Genomic DNA, 14,696 nt, shown 5'->3' with positions numbered 1-14,696 from the left:
CACGCTGCTTGTGCGCGATACCGGAAGGGACTCAAGCTCACAGAATGCGAAAATTCACTTTCCATTGACTTGCATTGTAAGCGAATCGCATGTCCATTCTGAAAGAAAACAAACATGTAGGCCGTTTTTTTTTTCTGCTTAGAATTCGGGTGTAAAGATTTGCGTTAAAATGGAAAATTGTCTTGCGTTAGATGTGCAGTGAACACGAATTCAGAAAACTGCAATTTGTATATTAATTCTGTCATATGTGAAGGGGGCCGGAGTCAACCCCGAAGTCACTAAATCCCCAGCTTCCAGTTTGTCGCACAATGTGTGACACCCTCACCCTTCTTTACAGCCAGTTACACTCCTTATGTGTCACCATCCCTAAGATCCCAGTCCCATTCACCTCTGTACAGATGTTACTGTTACACCGTTTCCTTTAACAAAAGGCCAACATTTGTCTTGGCTGTGATGAAACAGGTTTTTTCTTCCTCCTTTAGAATATTTTTAAACTGCCATTGCTGACTGACATGAAATAACAGTAACCTTCATCTGATCTGGGAAGGAATCTAAAAAATAATGTTTTTGCTGTTAATGTTATTAAATGTAGTTAAGTAATCCGTCTGGACGGTTTAACTGATTAAGGAAGTTGGCGTTCTGGAATGCATGATGGAAGTCGGTTAGACATTTGTTAATTTGCTCTGTGATCGGTTCTGACGATATTTCATTATGCTGGCCACAGGCGATACTTTTCAGACGGAGGTTAAAAAAAAAAAAAAAGCTTATCTTTCTGCTGGAATCATTACAGTCACCCCTCTGGCGCCAGTCATGTGACTAAAGTCGAGGCATTAGTCACATGGTCTGTTCTGCAGTCAGCCATTAGTGTTCAGACACTTGATGGTTTTTACTAAGCATCAGTCTTTCAAGCCACTATGTCAGAGAGATACCAAAGAGGCACCCTTATAATTTCCATGTCCCTTCTCCCCCATGTAAATTTGGGTGCCTGGGAATAGTCAATAGTAGAATATCTGTAACATTTACCAAATGTCTACTATTTTACAATGGTAATTCCGATAGTAAAATATTCATAAATCTTACTTACCTAACCCCCTCTTACACAGAACCCTCCCTCCTTGGATGCTTAACCCTAACCCTAAACACCCCTTTGCTGATGCCTAACACTGCCCCCCACCCCGCATAATTCTAACCATAACTACCGGCCTGCTGATGCCTAACTTTAACACAACCCCCCTCCCCAGATGCCTGACCTTAGAACCCCCCTTCCTGATGCCTACCCTTAGAACACCCCTTCTGGACCCTAACCTTGAAACCCTTCCCCTAGCTTCTTGACGCCTAACCTTAACCTTGCCTCAAATCTGTCGCAAAAATCTAAAAACACCGGAGGCACAGTGTAACGATTGGTGTCAGCTAAACAGATTTTCTGATTATTGGTGATCTGCAGTATCACCAATAATACAGATGCTATACCTGATTATGTGGTGATCTGCAGAATCACCTATAATGCTAGTATAGCCAGACACAGGACTACCAATGTGAGATAGTGTTTGGTGCAACAGTAATGAGGAATATGAAGTCTCCCGAGGAGCGGGTGATTCAGACAATACTGCAGCCTCTGATCACCTGAGGAGCAGGCGAGTCAGGCTGTACTGTAGTCAGTGGACACCTGTGGAGCAGGTATCACCAACTGAGCTACAGAGAATGATCACCTGAGGAGCGGGTGATAAAGACTACACTGCAGCCAGTGGGCACCTGAGGAGCAAGTGTTACAGACAGTGCTGCAAAGAGTATTCACCTGAGGAGCAGGTGATTAAGACTACACTGCAGCCAAGGGACACCTGAGGAGCAGGTGTTTACAGATAGTGCTGCAGTTGAGCTTCACCTGAGGAGCCGGTGCAAAGCCACAGATCCCTCGCCAGTGGCTAGGCAAGAAAGGTCAGACAAGCAGAGTAGGCAACGTACGGACAGATAAGGTACAAAGACAGAAGACTGATTCAGTGTTAGGTCCAGGCAGGGTCGGCAACACGAATCTGATGAGCAGAGGTACAGAGTCAGTAAGCAGGAGAATAGTCAATGGAAGCAGAAGGTCATAACAGATAATACAATAAACTAGTACTTTAAGCTATCAACAGAATCTGGCTAAGAGTGGATCCCCAGCTCCGGCTGGTTCTAGCACACTTTGGGATCTGACTAAGGTCTGAGCACTCACACGTTAGCATTCGCAACAGCAGACATGGAACAACTGACAGAGTACCACTATATATACATAGCAGCTCCGCAGCGCCGCCCCAGTCACTCAGCCAATCCGAGATAGTGTTTGGAGTCAGCTGACCTGGCAGATCAGCTGACTCCCCTTCTATTCGCATAAAGGTCCTGTCACCTGGTGCATGCGTGCAGCCCTCAATCTATGTGCAATAGAAGGACCAGGCAGAGCACCAACATGTAACTGCGCGGCCGAAGCCGCCGGCTGATACGCGGAGATAGCCGCCATTCCGCTTGTCTCCGCGGCAGCATCTCCGCTATCCATTACACACAGCAGAAGTTTACTCAGGCAGGAAAATACAGCACTCGTAGCGCACCCAAAATTCCATGATGCCTGCGGCTCCCTCCATCCATGCCTTAACATAACTTAACAAGAATGCATGCAGCAGTTGTGTTCTATACATTGTCTGACGTTCCTAGATAAAACACAGTAAACATTACTGAATTGAGCACAGAAAAGCACAAAAAAATGTACTCAGGCCCTAAACAACTTGATTCTAGTGGCTAGCATCTTGCCCAATAGTTTAAAATCTATGTTAATCTGGGAAATGGGCCTAAATTGGTGCGCTGAGAGACAATCATGATCTATCTTGGTTGTCATATAAGTATTCGTCTGAAGCATGCCTATTGAGGGGGTCTTGCCCTCTATAAGTGCTATAATGGGTACGCTGATTTGCGGGGCTAAACTGGGTAAATTGCCTTTATCTAAAGAAGAGCGAACTGAACACTTTAAAAAAAAACTTGTTAAACGAGCCTTCCCCTAGGAGAGATTTCTCAACTGTGTGGGCTTTGGGGGGTGCAGCAGGCCTTGATTACCTATGGGGGGCTGCTCCATAGCCCCCCACCTATATAGTGTCCTCCATTTTTGATGCCCCTGTGCGATAGTGCTGCAGGTTTCCGCAGTAATGCCCTGTATCCCTGGCAGCTGCAATGCATGCTGGGACTGTGTGATGCATGCCAGGAGATGGGATTCCCATTGATATAATTACATCTCCTAGCTGGGAGATGTAACCATCTATGAGCTACATTTCCCGGCATGCATCACGCATGCCCGGCAAGTATCGCAGCTGCAAGGATATTACTGCCAGAATTTTAACCTACAGCATCGGACCATAGTAAATGGAGGCTTCCATATAGGTAGTGCCTGATGCACTCCGAAAGCCCACATAGTTTATGCACTTCCCTTAGGAGAAAATTTGTTCCTGAGGTTTCTGAGGTTGGGGGCACCCAGGTGCTCGATGTGCTTTAATCTCGTTCTCTGGGGCATTGTGAGGGGCTCTATAAAGCTTAGCCTGTCCATTGTGACCTTTGACTTTTGTGAGTGTCGACCTTATAGGTCTATTGTTTAGGCACCTGGCTCACAGAGTTCTTCTTTAAAGTCGACCTAATTGTAATGTAAATATAACCCAACAGTAACACTGCATCCGCAAAGCCTTAGTGTCTTGTTCCCGCTACTTTTACCCCACCCCCACACCCGCATTCCCTTTTGGTCTCCCCTCATGCCCCCACTCATCTCCCCGCAATTGCGATGACATCATTGCGCTTTCTGTCTAGACCATGGGAAGTAGAGAAATCTCTCCAAGTGCAGCAGAGGCAGCAACAAATAAAACATTTTCGTAAAGGGGAAAGAGTTTGATTTCCTGAGTAGTTTTTATTGGTGTTCCTCCTCATTTCCTGCTCCCAGAACTGCCAGCTTTCGTATTACAGCAATAGAATACAGGGCGGGAGCCTGAAGAAGATGTATATTAAAATATTTCTAGAGCTTGCTTATTTAACCTACTGAGCTGGCCAATAAATGGTATCATCCTTATTGTACACTTTCTACTTTTCCATACTCAGGCAACAAAGCTGTGCTGAGGTCCCACAGAGAGGAAGTGCACGGAAATCCAGCCAATAGGGACACAGATAGCGATAAATCACCCAACAGCTTCTAACGTCTTTCCACGCTATTCTAAACTCAAATAAAAAATATTTTTGGAATTGGGCTTTGAAAAAAAAATCTCATCCTAGTTTTCTAACCCCCCGTTTATCCAACCCATTATTTAATGTTTTGCTTCTATTTTTCTGCTGGGCTGCGAGGAATAACCTCTGGAAAGTCTGGAAATGTCATAATCCCTCAGCGCTCTCGCTGTGCCCCTTGACCGCGGCGTAAGTGCGCTGCTCGTGAAAGGTCGCCTTTAAAATATGCTTTGCCAGTCAAAATAAAGCAGCTATCACCTAATATGAAACGAGTCACTCATTCCTGCGCGGCAGCATTGACGAGAATTTGGCAAGCGGATTATTCCAATCACCGTCAGCGTCGGCAGAAAGCAAGGCTCCCCACCCAACTGTCACCTCATCTAATATTTACACAAACCTCATTATTCCCCTCGTTTGCTGCAAGCTCTGCACTTTCAGCCGAGGTTCCGGCCACTTCCAAGTTATTTTTCTGCCCGAGAGAGGATTGTTAGGGATGAAAAAACTCTTACGCTTGCTAGCGCTCATTAATCCCTGTAGCCATTCACTTTTGATCAAGAAAAGCGCTGAAAACGGCTTGAAGAATAAAACAGATTTGCTTCCCAGCAGCGGATGTTTTACAGTGTTATTTTATGAGGAAAAGTATTGCTCCGGCTAGACTGGGCACACACACAGGCAGATCTGATATCAGTGGCACCATCTGCTCTTTGTCGCCACTGGTGCCAGGCCATAAGTTCAAACCTAAACTCGGATGAGTGTCTCTTACTGAAATCGATTATACGGAGTGGTTGTACAAAGGTTTACAAGCATAACAGGAAGTCTGTGATAGCACAGATCCCAGAAAGTCCCAGAAAGCCTTTGCTGTTGTGTTTAGTCGTATAGTGAAGGTGAGATCCACACCATGTCGGTTGAATAATGACTTTATTAGATTAGAAACATCTCAATCCAGGACACCACATGTGGTGTCCTGGATTGAGATGTTTCTAATCTAATAAAGTCATTATTCAACCGACAATAGTGCGGATCTCACCTTCACTATACGGACTCTTGGGTGTGAGCTACCCGTTTTCCTGCACTGTCGGCTGATAGAGGTGCAGAGCGGAGTTTCACCTTCACCTCGCATCTTTGTGTTTAGTCGTAAGTGTAATTATAAACTATTGGTTTATGAGATTTTGTTTATATAGTGTTATCATCTTTTGTAGAAGATTTCTCACAAGCTTTACCCCTCCTCTGGAATCCCCTTCCAAAACACATCTGTCACTCTCCAAATTTTACTCACTTCTTTTTTCAGACAAGCATACTTAGGCTATTCTTAACAAGCATACTTAGGCTTATACTTAAGCACTGACTTAGGCTATTCCCCTTCAACCTCTGAACAAGTTGTGCTTCTTACTAAATATAACCTAAAAATGCAATGGCCCTCATTCAATTCACTTTTTCTCCTACGTTTTCTCCTAGGAGATAATTTTATTTCCTGTTTTAAATAACTTTCAGCAGTAATTGAAAAAGTACCAATAAATAGGTGAAAAAGTACTGCCTTGCTTGCTTGCTGATGGCTCAAAGGGATTTCATTGATAAGGAGTGAAAATATCACCTAGAATAAAACGTTAATTGAATTAGGGTCACTGGCCCATATGCAATTCATATGCCATTCAGTTTTTTCCTATGTGAGAATTTCACAACTCGTAAATAAAATGTATTTTAAATCCCCAACCAGCACAAGAGTACTCAAAATGATTTTGGTAGCAGGGTTTTTTTTCCAACTATTTTTTGGTAATTTTCAGTTGCAAACTGCTGCAAATTTAGTTTAAAGAGGAACTTCAGTGAAAATAATGTAATAAAAAAGTGCTTCATTTTTACAATAATTATGTATAAATGATTTATTCATTGTTTTGCCCATTGTAAAATATTTTAAATCCCTGATTTATATTCTGACATTTATCACATGGTGACATTTTTACTGTTGGCAGGTGATGTAGCTGCTGCTTGCTGTTTTGGCAGTTGGAAACAGCTGTAAAGAGCTATTTTCCACAATGCAGCAAGGTTCCCAGACAGGAAACTGCCAGAAGTACCACGGTACTCAGAGCTTCATGTGGGAGGGGTTTCACCACAATATCAGTCATACAGCGCCCCCTGATGGTCTGTTTGTGAAAAGGAATAGATTTCTCATGTAAAAGGGGGTATCGGCTACTGATTGGGATAAAGTTCAATTCTTGGTCGGAGTTTCTCTTTAAATACAAGATGAAAAAGTATCTAATAGGATAAAACTCAGGAGAAAAAGTGAATTACTTGTGGTCCACTGGCCCATATGCTATTCACCTTTTCGCCCAAGTTTTCTCCTAAGTGATATTTTCAGACTTAAAAGGCCTTTTAAATCACCAGAAAGCAATAAAAGTAATTCTGATAGTACTTTCCCACCTACTTTTTTTTAGTACTTTTTCATTTGCAAGGTGCTGAAAAAGTATTCTAAATATAAGATGAAAAATAATCGCCTAGAAGAAAACTCAGGAGAAAAATGGAATTGCATAAGGGCCATTTTCTCTAGTGATACAGAATATATTGGCCTCAATTCACCAAGATCATGCTGGAGATAATAAGGCAAGAGATAACTTACCTCCACACAGTTAGAGAGTTATCTTATCTCTTCATTCCTTAAGTTACCTCCTCTGTAGTTTTTACCTGTAGTTATTTTCACACGCAGTTAATTAACAGGATGTCTTTAACTTTAGAATTCTGGAATTATTTTAAGTATTGAAGAGTTAAATTAAAGACAGAAGAGTTAACTTTAGGTTTGCCTGAGGTAAAATGTTTCCTGAATACTACATGCCTCATCACCATGGTGACCACTCTAGAAACGTTATTAAAGACAGAAGATAACCTTAGTGAATTGAGGCCATTGTATGTTACTCCCACCTCTAGTTCTTCCCCGTTCCTTTAGAGTGTAAGCTCGCAAGTGCAGGGCTCTCTCTCCCTTTTGTAATTTGCTATATTTCCTTTTCATCATGCTACATTTGTCATTGTAATTACGACGTCTAGCAATTCTGTATTATGTACCGTTATGTCTATGTTTTGTGTATACCATTATCTGTAACGTTATGTAAGCTATGTTTGTTCCTGGCTCTGTGCAGCACCACAGAACATGTTGGTGCTTTATACATCAATAATAATAATAATATTGTTGCACAAAGTAAATATATTGAATTAGTCTCAAATTTCCTCCTGATCATTAATTCAGTACAGCGCATTACTGATTTAACCCCTGAAGAAATATGCTGCCTGCTGTTTACAAACCTTCCCCTCAGGAGCCAGTATATGTGTACATAGTCTCTGTACTCTGCCCTCACTGCTACCAGATGCAGGACATTTGAGGGCATGCTACAGACAGAAACTTGGGCGCTGCCATATGTGCCATCATAAACTGCTGCACCTGCTGCCCCCGATGTAAACAGTAAACAGTTACAGTAAAGCCGCCATTTAGATTTAGTGGGGGGCGCGGCTTGCATGCTCTCCCTATGTCTGTGTGGGGTTGCTCTGGACACTTCAGCTTCCTCCCACATCCCAAAAACATACAGAAAAGTTGATTGGCTTCCCCCTAAATTGGCCCTAGACCATGATACATACACTACACAAAACCTACATAAACATATGGCTATGGAAGGGATTAGATTGTGAGCCCCTCTGAGGGACAGTTAAGTGACAAGACAACAGCGCTACGGAAGATGTCTGCACGATATAAATACTAAATAATAATAAGTTAAATTGTAGTAAAATATCGGTATTCTTTACCAGTATTTTCCTACGGTAATTTTAAAACCTAGACGTCGGTAAATACTGGTAAATTTTACTGAGATTCTACTAGCCGAAATTTGGTGGACAAATTTCCATGCTCCCCTTTTTCATGCTCGCCAGCTGCCCATCCATGTGATAAAGTTCTACTTACATATCTGTGATCTGCAGTCAAGTCTGATCATTGTTCTCTGTATACATCCTGTTTGCCTGTGCCCACGAAGCAGGAGGGACATTTGGGGGAACTTAAAAAATAAATTATATAATACTTATAACATTTTCTATATTAAAACACAGACACGCATAAACATTTTTAGTACTAATACAAATACTTAAAAAGAGGCACCCAAAGGAGGTGAGACTAAATAAAAATACTGAATATATACTGTATATAAATGTACATGTGGGGTTGATGTGGCTGTGTAATATTTAAAGCTATAGGCTTGCTATACACCAGCGGTTCTGGATGCTTGCCTGGCTTACAGAGGAGAAAAGGGGTAATTTGCATATTCAGTAGTGGTGCATTGTGGGTAACCACAAATGTTCACTTATAGCTGAATTATTGCAAATTTTCTTCTGTTTTAAGAAGACAAATTTCACCAAGCATTGATTATTAGCAGGAGGGCTTTTCGATCTATTGTATCCCACTTTACATTCCTAGTGGTTTGGGTCACCCCAAGTTGCTTGGTTACTCTGTATATAAAAATGGGCTTATCTCCAATAATACAATTAAGACAACTGAAGCAAAAGGGATTTGGAGGCTGCCATATTTATTGCCTTTTAAGCAATACCAGTTGCCTGGCTGTCCTGCTGATCCTCTGCCTCTAATACTTTTAGCCACAGACCCAGAACAAGCATGCAACAGATCAGGTGTTTCTTACATTATTGTCAAATCTGACAAAATTAGCTGCATTCTTGTTTCTGGTGTTATTCAGACACTACTGCAGCCAAATAGACCAGCTGGACTGCCAGGCAACTGGTATTATTTAAAAGGAAATAAATATGGCAGCCTCCATATCACTCCCACTTCAAGTTTCCTTTAAGGCTAATGTGGCCATACAAAAAATTGTATCAAACATGTTTAGGCACTTCCTCAGGTCTGTGTCTATAACTGCAGTGTATAGCATTTTTCAACCAACAAACTTACAGTTCCAATTTAAAAATATTGGAGTCTCTGAATGCTGGATGATGTAGTAGGGCCAGCAGATGAGTTCACCCATCAGCATCAACACACTATGGGGATAGCGCTTTGTGGGGTGCTGAGCCTGTAAAACCCAAGCCGTGATTAAAGATAAAGAGAATTAGTGTCTTCACTAATTCTGCTCATAGCCTGTGCAGTAGAATGTTACGCTTTGCTCCATTACAGTGCAAGCGTTGGGAAGCTGAGTACAGACTACACACTATGGGGACAGAGCGATGTTGACACAACTGTGTGCTAGAACCAGCCCGAGCCAAGATTGCTGGTGGTTGGGGGGAAAAACGCTCTCTAGCGATGACGAGGGAGGATTAGTAACTTTTACAATTGGACTTAATGATTTCTGAGCTCATTCTGAGGCTTGAGAGAAAGAAAGAAGCTGGAACCAGAAGGGACATGCCTGCCGACTGCGCAACATTTTCACCCCTTCCCAGGAATGTAGCAGTAGAGTGTTATACCGTGTTAGCCATCAGTAAAAGTAAGACGTTTTGAATCAGGATGATACCATTTATTGGCTAACTTAAACATGTATATGAGTAAGGAATGTAGATGTGAGATATGCAACACATGGTTACACATGCCCTACTCACTCACACTCACTTAAAGGACCACTATCGCGAAAAAAGTAGGCAGTTAAAATCTGACAGAACCGACAGGTTTTGGGCCAGTCCATCTCCTCATGCAGGATTTTCAGGGTTTTCTTTGTTTTTTCAACAGCATTTCCTGAGCAGCAGTTTAACTGCCAAAATAGTAAGATACCAGCCAGCCTCCCTACTCACTTGCACACTATTTTGTCAGTTAGACTTTGCAACTGCTGTTCAGGAAATGCTGTTGGAAACAAAGAAAACCCTGAGAATCCCCCATGAGGAGATGGACTGGGTCCAAAACCTGTCGGTTCTGTCAGATTTTAACTGCCTACTTTGTTCACAATAGTGGTCCTTTAAAGAGAACCTGAACTGAAAATAAAAAGTCAAAATAACCATACACAGGTCATACTTACCTCCTGTGTAGTCTACTACTCAATCTCTTTCTCCTCTCCTGCCTCCCATTTGGCCACTGTGATCAATTGAATTCTTCGTCCTCCATTTTAAAAATGGTCATTACCCCATAACAGCTTCCTGTTACTTGAACCATAGGGAAGCATGGACTTTACCTTGCACATTCAGTTGTAACTGACAGCTGCTGTATATATAACTGACAGTAACTGGTATATTTCATTTCTGACAAAATATTGTCAGAACTGGAAGGGATCACTGTAAGAAGAAAAAGGAGCTTCTGAGAGGAACAGACGGTGAGGTTTCTATGTAATATTCATTTGCAGCTACATCATGTGTTTTATTTTAAATAATTTTACTCACTTCAGGTTCCCTTTAAGGTCTGTACCCACAACGCAGTTTTTTCAAATGACTATGTCTACATCCAACAATCGTTTCCATGATTTCACGTCGTGGGTACATTTGCATGATTCTCTCACGACACATGGGGATTATGACTGTCACAACAGATCAGATCTTTAAGATCGCTGACAACTCCCTCGCAAAGTACTACAATCATTTGAAACTATTGTTCGTGTCAAGTCCTGTAGCATGTTCCTGCATTAGAAGATGCATTGGGGAACGCTTGTTTGTCGGGTCAGGTTGCCGTAGGTTCCCCAATCCATCTTGTTCAGGTTAAAGCTGGGTACACACATGAGATAAGTCTTTGGAAAGTGAATAATGTGTCAGACAGATCTTTCTAACGATGCTGTGCACATGCATGTGAGGTGGGAAGATTACTATTTCGGTCTTGTCCATTTTAAGTTTTAGAAAACGAGAGGACATGAGGGAGAAAATTGCATTGATATTGGTGGGTCACTCAAGCCAACTGATAGCCGAGAGCATTGTTCTCTCCGCTAACCCCGCCCGCCACGTGACATCATGCCTGTGTCGCCCCACTCCCACATATCGGAACAATACCTTTTGCTAGCCTGCAGGCTGTTAACATGTCTGTCAGCCTCGGCCCAGCCAAGCTGCCCGAGGGATCTGGTACCAATCACCGATGGGCGACATGCCTCGAACGTGCGTATAAAGCTTTAGAGCTCAGTTGTAAAGTCTTTATTACACAAAGGTTTGCAGTGTTTCTTTGAGGCTTCTCTCTCAAACACTTACAAATGTTGTTATCCTATTACTGAATTTTTGAGATGGTGGAAGATTTTTTTTTTTAATTTACAGCATAATCTAGTCCTTAACGTTGATTTAATTTCCTTGCATGTATTTCATTGTAGCTTATATTTCATTGTTAGTTGTACGGTATGAGAACTTGTTCACTCCAGCAACATTTCCATTGCGCAGGGTTGTAATACTGAGGTGAAAATAAACTGATGAGGTAGAAATACCAGCATACAAGTAACTAGACTGTGTCCCTTTTTTTCTTACTCTGTCTGAAAGAGTTAACATTCATGTATTCAAGCGACAATTTCTCTCTAGACCAGACCTACTCGGACTATAGCATAATCCTCACTGATAAGGAATTACAGCCATAAAACACTTTCCTTGCTGAGAACAGCTTCTGAGAGCGGGGAATAGATAAAATGGGTCAGTAGCTCAAAGATTTTAGCTCTGGTATGCATCAAAGTCTGTGTGATTGAGAAGAGACAATGAAGCTTAAACAGTAGATTTAGAAATAAAATAAAGCTATGGAATATCTTAAAAAGTAATTTTAGGAGAAGGAGGATATATACAATTGTTTATCTCATTAGTTTATTTTCACCAACTCAGTCTTCCTTTAAAATCCACCTACAGCTCTATCCATTTCTTCATAGATGTTTTTCCCTAAGCTGTACCCTTTTATACTGAAAAGAATACAGGAAAACATAGCATGCCTAAATAAACAAACCTTAACCTTGCCATAGAAAAAACATTATGTGTGTAGCTGTTATATGTGTCTCAGACACTCAGAAACGTACCCATACCCCCACGTTTTGCCACAATGCCCACAATAGAAGATCTCTACCATATAAATAATGCTGCCACAATAACAATAATAAACTCCCTCTAGCATTGCCAGTTGAAGGGGATGCTCAGCATATGCTCTCCGGAGCCGCTTATTAACCAGGAAGTGGTTGACTGGTCCTGAGTCAATCAGTAGAGGCAGGCTTGTCGTTAATTGGCTGGCCACTGTGGGGAGATCTCCTGATTGGTGCAGTGCAGTATAAAAGTCTAGTTGGCGCAGTTGTTAGTTGCCTGTGATAGCATTAGGTCGCTAAAGTTTGTTGCTATGCATTCCTTGCTATAGCTTACTCATTGTCTGAATTCATGCCTGAACTTTTGAGTTTTTATTCACATTTCTGTTGCCTGCTACCTGGACCGAATGTTGCCTGTTTGCCTCTTCTCTCTCATCCCTGTTCCTATTTGTATGACCTTTGGCTTGCTCATTACAAGATTGCTCACGATTAGGATTGACTGTCATCCAATATACTGTATGTGTATGACCTTTGGCTTGCTGACTACAGTATGCGATTACAGAAGATGGATCGGGGAACGATCGTTCATCGCAGCGTTCACTGTGCATATCCCCCAATCTATCTTCTGTATTTGTGTTGGGTATTCAGCTTTAGAATGCTGGGAAGCAGCCAAAGAGACAGTCAGTTGCTACAGGTTTACAGGGACATTATTTGCAGGCCAAAGTGGAAAACCGATGCAGCAAGAATGTTCTTCAGTGAACAGTATCTGTCCTTATATAGTTACAAACTTTCACTTCGCCAGGTTGTAGCTTTCCATGAAGTTTGGCGAATTTTCTGCTGTAAAGGATATCTGAACTGATATATGAAATGATAAAATATTATATGGTATATGGTACATATTAAAACAATCTTTGAAGAGACATTGCTACAGTCATTGGCTGTGATTGTATTAGGGGAATAAAAAATGCCCTTATGGTGGCAGGAAGCCCCCCCTCCAAGTGCTTGATCACCTGCTCTCTGTATTGGTGCGGGGTGCAGGGCAGAAGCTCCCTACAGCTTGGCAGTCCCTGGTCATCCCTCATGTGCCATATATGCTGGGACATGTAAAGGACACAATGGAATTCTGAGAACGGTGAGCATTGGGGGACGTACAGCAATTCATCCTTATTGTAAGATAAAATATACCCTCTTCCCCGAAATTAAGACATCCCCTGATAGTAAGCCCTAGTAGGAATTTTGAGCATGCTCGAAATATAAGTCCCACCCTGAAAGTAAGCTCTAGCGGCAGTAAGGGGGAAAAATATGGCAACTTGTGTTATTACTGGTGCCCATGGTCTTGCAGGGCAACTAGACACAGGACAAAGGAGGACAGGGGATAGAGGAGGGCACAGGTACAGAGGGGAACACCAGGGGACTCTAAAGGTACAAAGGGGAAAAAGAGGCACACGAGGTGGATCCAGCAGAGGAAAAGGTGTCACAGTGGGGAAGTCACACAGCACAGGAACTTGTGTGTTCTTAAAAATATAAGACATCCCCTGAAAATAAGCCCTAGCACATCTTTTGGTGCAAAAAATAATATAAAACACTGCCTTATTTTCGGGGAACGACGTTAGTAGGTTGAATTCTACTACAATGAGTCCAGGATTTCTCCTTTAAACCTCCAGACTAAAAATCTACTCCGCAGCACTGAAAAGGCTTGGGGTTTCTTTAACAGTTTCACAGCATCAGAACTTTGTTTTTCTTACCCAAGCCTTATTTTTATCGGCACAGAAGAAAACTGCCCGGGCATTTTTCCCCTGATGCTGTGCAAAGCATGATGGGATTTCTAATGCTGTTTTGGTGCAAATTAGTTTTTTTTTTAATTTTGATTTTGAAATTTGAAGCCTTGTGCGCGCAGCTGGGAGAGGTGCTCAGTTACAGGACAGTTGGAACTGTGTCTCATGCTCCCTGTCACCTCCCTTCAACCAAAAAGATGTCTGACCCCATGACAAAGATGGCTGCCCCCATGAATCACAAACATTTGCCTGTTCTTTTAAAACAGGGTGGGTGAGAGATTATATTACCGATCTATTTTAATTAAAATAACTAATGTAACTTAATGACAGTATGTTTGTTTACGCTGAAGTTCCCCTTTAAGACCGTTCTAAAATGATTGTAAAAACAAATCATTAAGAGTATGTCTATAAAATACTTGAAATGGACATTAATTATATTCTAAAACAATATACTTCGGAAATAATGAAAGCCAGAAGAAAAAGGTAATTTTGCTTTTTAACCACTGCCAACCCCCCTCATCTCTCCCCCCCCCCCCCCCTTCTCAAAAAAAAAAAAAAACAAGAAAAAAACCTTGTTAGTTTACTAGTTTTTGATAAGATGCAGCCAAGATGAGGCAGCAGCTCAGCGCCCCCATTTTTTAGCGGCAGGAAACTACCGGCTGACTCTACACTGCAGTGAAATAACTTGGAACTGGCTTGTTCACCACAGAGACAGCAGGAGAGATTGAGGAGCAGTCAGGAACATGCTGACTCTAGAAAGCATTATTACCCTTAGCGATAT

The sequence above is a fragment of the Hyperolius riggenbachi genome, chromosome 12, assembly GCF_040937935.1.
Source record: "Hyperolius riggenbachi isolate aHypRig1 chromosome 12, aHypRig1.pri, whole genome shotgun sequence".
In the NCBI taxonomy this organism is placed as follows: Eukaryota; Metazoa; Chordata; class Amphibia; order Anura; family Hyperoliidae; genus Hyperolius; species Hyperolius riggenbachi.
The sequence above is the reverse complement of the archived record's forward strand: the minus strand, read 5'-3'. Positions refer to the sequence as shown.